The following is an 8,999-nucleotide window of genomic DNA, read 5'->3' as shown; positions in this document are numbered from 1 at the left end:
CTCACACAAATCATGCTTTCCTCCACCCATCCTCCTAGATGGTGCTTCACCCGCTCTATTTGTCCACCCTTCTGCTCATTTCTTCCTCTGTCAACATTGTTACTGGTGTTGCTGCTGGGGGCTCAAACTCATGCTGTGCCTTATGTCGCAGGCTGTGACCCATCATTGCTCCCACCCTCCCTGTGCTCTAATCTGAATTAAGCACTCTGGGAGATTTGAGGGGTTTTCTTGAGGTTGTTGTGTGGATGGGTTTCTATTAGATGGAGATTTATTTCTGAACTAGCCAAAGGAATCTCAAGGTCAGCTTGAAGGCTGAAAAACAGCACCCTGAAAAACAGTAGTGAGACTCGGGCGCGTGGACAGCTCGTGAACATGAACAATATCCAATCAGCCAATGCATGCTTGGAGCGTGGATGTGTGATCAGGAAATAACTGCATATATAAGGAGGCTTGTTTCTGTAATAAATGGCTTCGCTTGAATTCATATTGGATTGTGTGGAGTTCGTGAGTTTTCACCCTCGCAAAGCACCACCACCCCATTGAACCAATAGGCATTTCTGATACCTTCAACTCCCACCCCAGGTCTCTCTCTTACCAATCTGCTACCAGACTGGTGAGAGAGGGGGAAAAAAGGATCCTGAGCTGGGATGTGAGGAAGCAGAGTCATCTTGGCCCATATATGTGGGTGGGAGCTATATATCTTGGAGGAAGGGAAGATGGACGTGCCCAGGCTTTCTTCACAAGACCCTCATAGCTCACCTTATGCTCTTCCCCATACAGAATCTGTCTTCAGCCAACAAGTCAAGATGAGGAAAAGTGGCATCCTGAGCAAACAGTATATGTGCAGGGGTGAGTTGGGGCCACAAGGGTGGCATCTGTGAGCAGTGGAAAAGATTTTAGCTGGGAGAGCAATGTGGGAGGGAACTGATATCTTCGGTGCTTGCCTGGGAGGCACATCTCATCATGTTCTGGGAACTCAGGAGCATGGTCTTTAGTAATCTTTCACCTTTTCTGTTTGGCATAGCAAAAGATGTTATTGTAAGTGTGATTCACCTCACCTGCATCCATAAAGTGGAAGGATGATGCAGAAGACGTCTGCTATTGTAGGATGGGGGGCAACACTCCTCGGTGTTGTGATACTGCATCACCTCTACTGTGGTGCTGAATCATCCCTTACTGAATTGTTTTGTGATAGCTACGTACATCACTTGATTGGTGAGTTGCATCATCCTCTCCAGCTGAACTGTATCATCTTCTGTACACCATCCCCTTCCAAGACATTACAGCAACCCCTCTGAAAGTCATATACCACATACCTTACACCATTCTTGACTAAGACACTACTCCAATGCATTTTACGTTCAGGTTTGATGTACCACTGATGCCAAACCTTGCCCTAATATGAGATGCTCTTAATTTCAAACCAAGGGTAAAGGTATGGAGAAGGTTGGCTTGCCATGGGCTGCTATCATACCAGGAAGGGAGGTCATCAAAGCCATCTTCCAACCAAATTCAGATCTACACATTGTTGGCCTCAAATAAAGCAGACTCTACAAGTATGACAAGTGAGAAAGGGAGGTCAGTGAGAAACATCTCCACTGCTGACAACAGAAAGGAGATGAGTTGACTTCCTGTAGTTCCACCTTTGATGCCATACTAAGTGCCATTTGTGTGGTCCTCCTCCTCCCTTCCAGTAGTCCAAAATGAGTAGTGTATCTTCTTACGATGAAAATCAAGGTCATCTCTTTGGAGCATTACTCTCAAAACAGGCAGTGGAACCTGCTCCTGTCTCTGAGATATGGTGTGAAGGTTTGAGGACCACCTCCTGCCAATTGCATGAAGCTCTATTGTGGGCCTGTCTCATGCTATGTGCTGGGGGACTCCTTTCAATGCCATGGTAGACTTGAACTTAGATGAAGCATGGCACTTTTATGTGATCTTAGGGCACAGTTGTCATGGTCGTTGAAGAGCAAGGGGCTTAGAAATGTGAGGAATTGTGGTCTAAGGGGAACATCATGAGAGTCTCAGGGACTTTTATTTGCTGTTTGTCAGCTTCTGCACACACAACTATTTCCCACTACAACAGATACATCAAATTTCAAGTTTCCTATGGGTAAACTGGGAGCCTGACAGCTGGTTTGTATTCCTCAGGTTTACTCCAGAGAGGAATATGGTTCTTTTCTTCCTGTCCTGAAGTGGAGTTGGAAACTGTCACAGTAAATGTATCCATCCAGGACTTTGTAGCTGATGTGGTGTCTGAGCTGGTTTACCGCAATATGTCACAAGTCTCTAAGGAGACCATGTTCATCTTTCCATTGGACTTCAACACCGTTGTACACACCTTCTACGTTACCATGGGGGACACTCACATTGAAGCAATGGTCTGGGAGAAGGAGGAGGTACTGGGATTGTGGTGGGATGGGTTGGTCCACAGATTGGGATGATGGGTGGAGGTGAGAGAATGGAATTCTGTGGAGACCTCAGTGACATGTTTCTCCCTCTATGGCAGGCCCAGCAGCTGTGCAAAGCCACTTCAGGCATGGAGAATTTGACATACCTGCAGGACCAGGGAGATCTTTGGGGTCCCGTGTTCGCTTGTTTCCTGGGGACCCTGCCTCCTAACAGAGAAGTGACCATCAGCCTGTGCTATGTCCAGGAGCTGACACTGCAGCCTGATGGAGCTGCCCAGTTTTGCTGGCCACGTGAGCTGTTTCCCTCGAGAAAATGCACTAGTGAGTGATCCCCCAGACGCACCCCATAGGCAGGAACACATCATTATCCAGCATCCATCTCGAGGAGAGGGATGCCCATTACTGTACATGTGCTTCAGTGAGACAATTTGAATATTCTGCCTTGCACCTCATGGTCAGAAAATGCCCAGGTCTCCCCATATATCCCATAGCAAGAGTTCCTCATAGATCCTTATGCAAACCACAGTGTGAGTCAACAGATTTGCCACCACCACTGCACTAGACACCACAGTAAGGGGCATCTCAGATGACACATTTCCCCTCTACCAATGACAGACAGTGCCCCACCACAGCTGTCTGCTGCCCTAAAGTCTCTTCTTTCACCTTCTTACATCTCTTTCTCACTGCAGGCTGGATCTCTTCTGAGGAGAAGACATCCAAAAGCCTACATTTCAGTATCTGTCTGAGGTCAGGCCATGGTGTGTCCCATATAGCCATTAACAGCAGTCACACCCCTCTGCAATACATAGCTCCAGATCAAACATCTGTTGAGGTAACGGCCCTGCCAGATGCTGGAGTCACAAACAGGGAGAGAAGGGTCTGCAGCCTGCTGATGCTGCTTAGGACTCCTCAATCCTTTTATGTGGTTATTTCCTCCCCACCCTCTGCTTGTCCTCAGGTCTCCTTGAAATTGCCACCCTGGATGCAGGATGATCTGAACTTGCTGGTGTATTACAGAGGGTCTCCTAATCTCAGTGCTGTGGTGGAGAGGAGAGATCCCAAAGCTCCACCTGGTGAGTGAGGAGGGTGGAAGGGGACATGAGGGAGAGGGTGTCAGGAAGATTGGGGGCATCTCATGGCCTTTTCAGGCAATAGGTCAGAGCTGAGAGCTATGTGGGGGACAAAAGCAAAGCGATGGGGAAGGAGGTTCCAACCTAAAATTCCTCCTTGTTTTCCCCTACACGCTCCAGGCTCTCTGCTGGGAGACACTGTGGTGATGGTGACATTGATGCCAAACATTCCAGACACAGTGCCCAATTCAGGCCAATTTGGGGAATTCCTCTTTCTTATGGACCGCAGCCTCTTCCAGGATGCACAGGTACCACCAGAGGAGGTCTTCAGGGGGTGGAATTTTCCACATGGGTCATGCCCAGCTGGTGAGGAGAGTGGCAAACTGCTTCATGTGGGCGGGTGTTCTGCCCAGCTTCCCCATCTGAGCTCTGCCCATCCCTCCATCTGTCCCCAGAATACACTGCTCTTCCTCCTCAAGAGTTTGCCTCTGGGCTGTTACTTCAACATCTACAGTTTCGGAGCCACTTTCAAAGTCTTCTATCCGTGAGCTGGGGGTGATGATAGAGCAGGGCCAGAGGGTGAGTATAACTAGGGGGTGAGTGAAACTGTAGGACAAGATCCTGCTGGAGGGCAGTTATGGGGCAGGATCTGCTCGGGGCAATAAGAGGTTAAGTCTTCTTTTTGGAGTGTTTCTGTAGCACTCTTAGTGAGGTACGGCTTTCGTAGTGAGTGGCCATACGAGGGCAGCCATGGGCCAGGTTCTCCCCCCTCTAACACTGGGTGCGCTTCGACAGGCAAAGTGTGGAATACACACAGGGAAGCATGGACAATGCAGTGGGGCGCATCTCCTCCATCTGCCCTGATCTGGGAGGCTGTGACCTGTTGGGCCTTCTAAGGTTTATCTACAGCACTCCTCTCCTTCATGGGCATCCCCGCCAGGTATCAGGGGCCAAAGGGATACGGGGAGGGGAATGGGTGTAAGCAGTGAAGTAAAGGTAGACCTCAGGGCTCAGAGTGAGAGTTGGCATGTGGGGTGACAACCTCGTGTCAGAAAGTGACAAACTCTTTGGGTTGGGCAGCATGGTAGGACTTCTGTGAGATTTGTCTGCACTTGGGAAAGGTGATCTTCCTTGTGGGGTGCCCCTTTGTGCTTAGAGGTGTCCTAGTGTTAATGACAGGAGACACACTATCTCTTTTCCTGTTTCACGGCCAGCGGGTGCGAGAGGGTAAGGGCACAGACTGGGAAGGCTTCCTGCATTTTAGGAGGGTGTCTGTCCTCCACGGGGCTGTGCAGCCCTGGCAATCTTTGTTTCTCCTCCTCTCTGCCTCAGCTTTTCATCTTCATCCAAAGGAAGGTCTCCAATGAAGAGGAAGCTGTCATGACTGAGGTCTGCTGTTACCAGGACCACCACCAGCAATTGGGGAACCCTGTTCCTATCCCCTAACATGCTAATTCCCAACATTTCTGTCCCACTGACTGTCAGAGTCCTTCAAACATTCTCCCAGATCGTAGTTAGCCCCAGATCTTCTCTTTACCTCATCAGAACTTCAGCAACAACCACCCCCACACACTTTCCTTACCTCCCTAAACCTGTCTGTACTCTTCATCTAGCGGAGCTCCTCTCTCAATCTTTCCCTGCTCTTCTCAGCATTTTTCCTCTTCCCCCTCACCCTGTAATACCTCAAGGTGCTCTGCGGGCCCAAAACCCATTCTCAGGATCTCTCTGTCCAGCAGACAACCTCTCTCACCCCAGAGTGAATGGGAAAACCCAGACTCAGTCACACTCTTATAATTAGAAGCATTCTTACCTCTCCAGAATTCGTTCTTTGTACTGCTCTTGTCTTTCAGGCCTCTCATCTTTGTCCCCTCTCTAATCTCCCCCTCCTTTCCTGTACAGGTGTTTCTGTTTTCCCTGCTAACAGCTGTGACAGCTTCAACCTTTCCCAGGCCATGGCCCTGGAGACCAAAGGTGAATGTGTGTGCATCCACTCTAGGATGGATATGACATCTGAGGTAATGACCCAGGTACCTCTCTACTCTGTTCAATACCCCACACAGGTCCCCTAGACATGCAAAGCGATCCAAATACCACCATCCACTCCAACTCAGAGACTCCCTCTGATTTCCCCACTGCCCAGCACTGTGAGGGAATGCAAGCGCCCTGTACTCTCTGCTTCCCCTCACCAGGCAGTGAAATGCCTGCAGCAGGCTCTGCAGCCTCTCGCAAGTGGGATCTCACTACATTGGGACCTTCCACCTGGCCTGGAGGTGTTGATGATCAGAAAATCTTCTGAGATGACCTTCCAAGGGCATCAGAGCTCCATCTATGCCCAGATCCATGGGTAAGCACAGGTGAGAATGATCCAGGAACCATATGCACTGGGGCATGGCTTTCTGGAAGATAAAGGACCCACTCCCTGTTTCACCTTCCCAGCACTGAGAATGCTCCACCTTCACTAGACCTGAGAGAGACCACGATCAGGGTTCTGAGGTCCCTCTTCCTTCCCCCAGAGACACCAGTGCTTCTGCTCCAACCATGAACATTTACTATCTTAGTAGAGCAGGGAGGGAACCTAGGTAGCCAGGCTGCCTGTGCCTTGCAGATGAACATTTCTGTCACACTTTCCCCTGCATTACTAGGATCCTGAGGTGGATGAGGGAGCTGTTACCCTTCAGTACTACACGGGCCACCAGTCCTTTGATTACACACTCAGGTTCTCACTGTCCCCATCATCACACGGCAGGTAAGAGGGTAACACACTTGCCCACAAGGCAGAGTGGCATTGGTCCCTCTGGAGGAGGGACAGCAAGTGTCCTTTGCTTGCATCACTCCCACTGTAGCCTGAGGAGGGAATTGATTCTGGGCATCCAGGTCTTTTCCCTGTTGCCTCACTGCTTGGACCTTGGAGGAGGACCTGGGTGTCCATTACTGCATTGCCCCCTCCTCTCCAAGGTGGAACCACAGACTAACTCTCTGCCCCTGCAGGCTGCCTGTCCATCACATGGCCATGATGCACCTACTGTGGAAACTGGCCTGGGAGGGGACGAGCAGGGCAGAGAAGGACGTTCGTCACAGCACAGTGAAGTCCATTCTCAGCCTGGGGGTCCTGTCCCCCTTCACATCCGTTGTGGCAGTACACATGAAACAGAGGGATGCCTGGCACCATGGTAAGGCCAGAAATGGTGGGGACGGGACTGGGAGAGGAAAGCAGGGCTTGTTGATCTGATGCCTCCTCACCAACTGCAGCCTTCTATCCTGTGGACCTGACCATCCTTTCGCTTATCTCTAATACCCATGAGTCTAACCCCCATCTCCCTGCCTTTGTCAGATTCTTTGCCTCCAGGCTCCTCCATGTTCTCTCTTTCTTGCAACCTGGTTCCCCACCAGCTGCTCTGGTTGCGTGGCTTCAGGCCTGGGTGATTCAAGTCCACCAAGTTTTGGATGGTCCAGAAGTGTCAGTCCTGCCTTGAGACACTTGATCGCAAAGCCCGTGACACTGAGGCACTCACCCAGTTTTCAGCATCCTGTAAAGGTAGGGAGAAACTTGTCAGCTGGGCATTCTCAAAATGTTTTGGGCTAGGGTTGAACTCTTGTTTCAGAATTTATCTTCTCACCAGGTCTCCTGATTTTCATTGTGCTGGGGTTGGGCGAAGTGAAAAACAAAGAAAACTCCTACACCTCAACTCTGGGCTGGAGACCAAGAATTAAATGCATTAATACTTGCCCGAAGTAACCTTATCTCTGTCTCCAACTTTCCTTAACTCTATACCCAAACACTAAGTTTTGTGTCAAAACAGCTGCATGAATCTGTAGCTTTATCCTCATACAGTTCAGCAAAAGAAGAGTCAAGCTAACAGAGGCATAGCTGTTTGCACAGCAGTTTCCAGGCTTTATTTCCTACACAGCTGCTTGTCCAGGGCAGCGGAGTTGAGACTAGATGATCTTGAAGGTCCCTTCCAACCCAAACAATTCCAAGATTGTATGATATGAGCTGTGTGTATGTTTCTGTCTTCCGGAGTGGGGACCTTCTCCTGAAGACGACATGATGGAAGAACCACCAGCATTCAACCTGAATTGGAACTGGACAATTTCACCACTGTCAACAAGACTGTGTGACTTTTCTGGGCTCAGGGTAGTGGTGGCACTTCAGAAAGCAAATGGGTCCTGGGCTCTCACTGCAGCCCTGGCCTCGGCCTTGGGGCTCAGCAGAGATGATGTTGAGGGACAAAGGCCCAGTGAAGTAAGTGATGAGGGGCAGGAGTCTGGAACTGTCATGAGCTGAACCTTCCTCTGCTCCAGGTTTCCAGCCTGAGCTGAAGAGATCAAAGCAGTCAGGTATAGAGCCTCTCTGCTTGTGGAAGTGGGACGGGGAGGGTGTGGGGTAGAATCAGCAGAGATATCTGGGAACTTTCCAATTTTGAGGATTTCAGAAGCTAAGAGATTATCTGTGTATGTGTGAAGGTCTTTTTCCACATGTTGGTTTAGGTCTGATCTTTCTTTTTATTTCTTTCCCCTGATTGTTATGTTTTCCCCCACAGGTTGTGCAACCAGCTGCCTGGGCCACAGTTTTGGCCTTAGTCTGGTTGCACCAGTACAAATGGAAGGTATCTTGGTCAGACCTTCTGCAGGCCAAAGCTTGTAGGTGGCTGCAGGACCAAGACGGTAAGAAGATTTTGCTGGGAAGAGTCATGCTCTGGACCTTTCCCACCCAGCTGACACCCGTTGACCCATGTCCCTCTCTCCTAGGGCTCCTGTACGGCAGTCTGTGAGACTGTCAATACCTTCCCTTAATGGGTTGTGGTCCCCCTCTACTTTTTCTCTCTGCTTGCAGAAGTCCAGCTGGATGAATGTCTGGAGGCAGCAAATTCCTTGTTAGGTTGCTTTGTGGAGCCCACTGTCTTCAGGATTTGAACATACCACACTACTGGGGGTAGGCAAGAACTTGAGTGGGAACACAACCAGGGCAGCTGATCCAAACTGGCCCAAAGGGATATTTGATACCCATTCCATACCATCAACATCATGCTCTTCTGGGACTGAATTGAGTGGCTGGGTGGGTACTTACATGTTGTCTGTGGCCAACCCACTGCAGCTGACCTTTTCATACACTTGCTCTCTACCATAATATAAAAGTTTCCACTGGGTTTTGAAAAACAATCTTAAATACATATTCTAAACTTTGCTTCATTTTTCCACATTTTGATTTTCTCTGAGGTTTACCAAAAAGTCATGTGCTTAAAATATCAGGTCTCAGGGAGAAAAATCCTGTTTGGATACTACAGAAAAACACCTTTTTATGAAACTATCTGTCTATCTCCCAACCTACCATGTAGCTGCCTTTCTGTTTTATAATGAAATGAAAGACCAATGTTTTTTGATTTTGTAGGCATTGCTTCACTCCTCCTCCTCAGAAGCTAGAGGACTTTTTAAAAACAAAGCAAAAATAAACAAAACAGAACAAAAACAAAGGGCATGTCAAATAAAGAGGTGGATTTCACTGTATTGCTGTAGGGCC

At 49.1% G+C, this 8,999-nt stretch overlaps 1 pseudogene; it reads left to right on the top strand.

The window, feature by feature from the left end:
- The first annotated feature begins 806 nt into the window (after positions 1 to 806).
- LOC136115649 (von Willebrand factor A domain-containing protein 5A-like) lies at positions 807 to 8,395 on the top strand (annotated as a pseudogene).
- Positions 8,396 to 8,999: the final 604 nt, after the last annotated feature.

The sequence above is a fragment of the Patagioenas fasciata genome, chromosome 22 (genome assembly GCF_037038585.1).
Source record: "Patagioenas fasciata isolate bPatFas1 chromosome 22, bPatFas1.hap1, whole genome shotgun sequence".
NCBI lineage: Eukaryota > Metazoa > Chordata > Aves > Columbiformes > Columbidae > Patagioenas > Patagioenas fasciata.
The sequence above is the reverse complement of the archived record's forward strand: the minus strand, read 5'-3'. Positions and strand labels throughout refer to the sequence as shown.